The following is a 3,831-nucleotide window of genomic DNA, read 5'->3' on the forward strand; positions in this document are numbered from 1 at the left end:
GGTTCTGGGCACATCGTGCAAAAGTTTTTATGACATTTATGCAACATATTCCCTGGAACACCCCCCCCCCCCCACACACACACACACACACACACCAGAACAGATTCAGGTCAAAGTCCTCCAGAACAATAGGGGACAGAGAGGAAACGATAAAGCAGTAATCTGATTACTGTAACATACTCACATATTTCCTCTGCCATGTCCTCAAAGTTTGGTTTGTACCATGTTGATATGAAAAAATATATAAAACCTGCTGACGAACAGAACACAGAACCATGTGATCAGTCCCTACAACAAGGTGTCGCTGTGTGTTGATGTTTGTGTTCATGTTGTTGTTGTTTGTGTTCATGTTGTTGTTGTTTGTGTTCATGTTGTTGTTTGTATTCATGTTGTTGTTTGTATTCATGTTGTTATTTGTGTTCATGTTGTTGTTTGTGTTCATGTTGTTGTTGTTGGTTTGTGTTTATGTTGTTGTTTGTGTTCATGTTGTTGTTGGTTTGTGTTCATGTTGTTGGTTTGTGTTCATGTTGTTGTTTGTGTTCATGTTGTTGTTTGTGTTCATGCTGTTGTTGGTTTGTGTTCATGTTGTTGTTTGTGTTCATGTTGTTGGTTTGTGTTCATGATGTTGTTTGTGTTCATGTTGTTGTTGTTTGTGTTCATGATGTTGTTTGTGTTGTTGTTGTTTGTGTTCATGTTGTTGTTTGTGTTCATGTTGTTGTTGGTTTGTGTTCATGATGTTTGTGTTCATGTTGTTGGTTTGTGTTCATGATGTTGTTTGTGTTCATGTTGTTGTTGTTTGTGTTCATGATGTTGTTTGTGTTGTTGTTGTTTGTGTTCATGTTGTTGTTTGTGTTCATGTTGTTGTTGGTTTGTGTTCATGATGTTGTTTGTGTTCATGTTGTTGTTTGTGTTCATGTTGTTGGTTTGTGTTCATGATGTTGTTTGTGTTCATGTTGTTGTTGTTTGTGTTGTTGTTGTTTGTGTTCATGTTGTTGGCCGGCCACCACAAACACTTCAGGAACCTACACGTGAGGTCAACACACTCGTTCATAGTCAATCTGGTAAGAACTCAACGTATCCCACAATGCATCATTAAAAGCACAAACATTAGCAACATGTAGCGTTGTGCTCAACATTTGTAACAGCAGAGACACAATCAGTGCTGAAAGAGTGAGCAGCTGAGTGTGGACGCCGCCTGGGACGGGTTCATGTTGAGACAGGAAGAGGCCTTCCTCACAGCGCCGCCACACTGGAAGCACACGGGACCTACTGTAATTACAACCATTCAAACCCTCTACTGTATTTAAGCAGGTTTAAGGGGCTGTCAGTGTGTGTCTGTGTGAGTTGATGGATGTTATTGTCCCACACTAAGGACACACACACACACACACACACACACACACACACACACACACACACGTGTGATGAGCAGTAAGTGACCTCTGTGTGGAATAATGACCGGACCTCCTCACTGTAAAGGAGCTCTCTGCCGCCTCCTCTCTGTAAAGGAGCTCTCTGCCACCTCCTCCCTGTAAAGGAGCTCTCTGCCACCTCCTCCCTGTGAAGGAGCTCTCTGCCTCCTCCCTGTGAAGGAGCTCTCTGCCACCTCACATCGCTGACAGCTGCACGCATGTTGTCAGCTGTTCCCATAGCGACGCTCACATTCACACCGTTCCTCTGTCAACAGCTCTGTTTATCTTGGCCGCTCTCTACTTCCTCATAAGCCACAGTCACATTCTGTGTTATCAATGAGAGGCACACAGACGACACTCTCAGTGACAGCAGGTGACCTCCATCCACACACACTGCTCCATGTCAGAGCTCTGTCGCAGGGCCTTCAGCCGGTGTGAGGGGAGGAGCACAGAAGACCTCCATGTCTCTAAGGAGTATGTGTGAGTGAGAGGTGCCTCGGGTGGAGGCTTTGACATGGAAGCTCTGCCGTGTCTCTGTCTCTCAGAGAGGACAGTCTTCACTTTAAAGCAGAGAGTTCCCTTCAATCCCTTCAACTTATCCGATTATCATTGACATCTCATTAGTTTGTAAAGTAATCAGTGTTACAGCCCGGCTCAAAGGCTGCAACCAAGAGCGGGAGCAGAGAGGAGGCCGAGGCCAAATGGCTAGATCATAGAACATTACTGTGTCAGTATCAGTGGTGCATGCATGCATGGCGGAGTGTGTGTGTGCAACAAAACAAACAAGCAAACTAAACAAAGCCAGTCACGTGCGTGTGGACAGAAACAGGAGAGAACTGAGGGCCTGAGGCCTTTTCATGGCACTGCACCGGGCCCAGGTGCAGCCCATCGGCCGAGGACAGACAGGAAGCCCAGCTGGTGGTGTGGCTGCTCCTGATGACGTCTGGGAGCAGCAGACACTAGATGTTAAACTGTAGTCTCACATTTGCAGTCAAGCTGTAGTACCTTTCTGTCCTAAAGGGGGCACTGTTGTTTCTGCTGTGTGTTTAATGTGTGATCAGTAAATCAGTGAAGTGGTCTGTGGGGTGGAGCCTCTGCTCCACCAGGGAGCAGCAGGAAGTAGAAGCTGAGCTGATGTAAACACAGCAGCCTCACGCACAGAGTCTGTCAGAACCAAAGCAGCCGGTCCAGCTGGACGGAGGCGTCCAGAACTCTGTCTCTGAGCCACGTCTCTGTGAGGACAAAGACGCAGCGGGCTCTGAACTCCGCTGAGTCCGGATAGGAGACATTTATTACTCCAGGTTAACTCTGAAACAGCCATGTTTCCCTGGCAACCATCACCAACACCTGCTGTCCAGGCTCCAAATTTCTACTCTTTTAAACAACTCATGAGGATTGATTACCCAGAATTCACAGCAAATTATTTATAAAATATATTATTACACAAATAAGCATGCAAATAATGTCAAATTGTTCACAGCATCTATTTAAATTATAATGCCCCCCACCCCCCCACAGAGCTGGAGAACGGAGCAGCCGAGGAACTGAGGGACATGGAAAATGTGAACATGGCCTCCGTGCCGCAGCACTTGGTGTGTGGTTGCTGGTGAGCGCTGTGCCCGGTTCCCATGGGTTTAATCTGCTCTGCATGCTTGTTTATTTGGCCCTGGTTGGTCCTGTGTGACAGGCACCGGTGCACGGCCATCAGCAGGCTGAGCATCTTTAGACCACACTAACTTTAACTGTCCTCCACCCAGCAGCAGAACTCACACTTATTATTACACACGGCTTTCACTGATTCCATCAATTGAACTGCATTCAATTAGGATGAAGTCAGCAATGAAACAATGAAGATTATTAACCACAAGAATGTAAATATGAATATGAAGGTTCTGCATTAAAACTTGTTCGTACATGTTCGTTTATTTTCCAACAGGTGAAGACTGAACTACATAAACCTTCCACAGGCGTTTGTGCTACAGTCACAGCTATCTAATGTACAAAAGAGCACAGAGCAACAAAACACAATACAGAGCAGCACACACAGAGCAACACAACAAAAAACAGAGCAACACACACAGAGAGCAACACAATACAGAGCAACCAAACACAGAGCAACACAATACAGAGCAACCAAACACAGAGCAACACAATACAGAGCAACCAAACACAGAGCAACACACACGCACAGATCAACACTCAGGATGCCTTTTATAGATCTGGACACAAAGTATCTCAGTGTTGTTAAATTCACATGTTCCAGAGTCAAATAAAATCTTTATGTTGTGATGTTTATGTGACTCATAATGACACTTCACTGTACCAGCTGACTGTACCAGCTGACTGTACCAGCTGACAGACACTGGCCCTCAGCTCCGTGCTGAGGTCTGACAAGAAGCAGGACTGCTGCCCTCTGGGA

The sequence above is a fragment of the Parambassis ranga genome, chromosome 21 (assembly GCF_900634625.1).
Source record: "Parambassis ranga chromosome 21, fParRan2.1, whole genome shotgun sequence".
NCBI classification, from domain to species: Eukaryota; Metazoa; Chordata; class Actinopteri; family Ambassidae; genus Parambassis; species Parambassis ranga.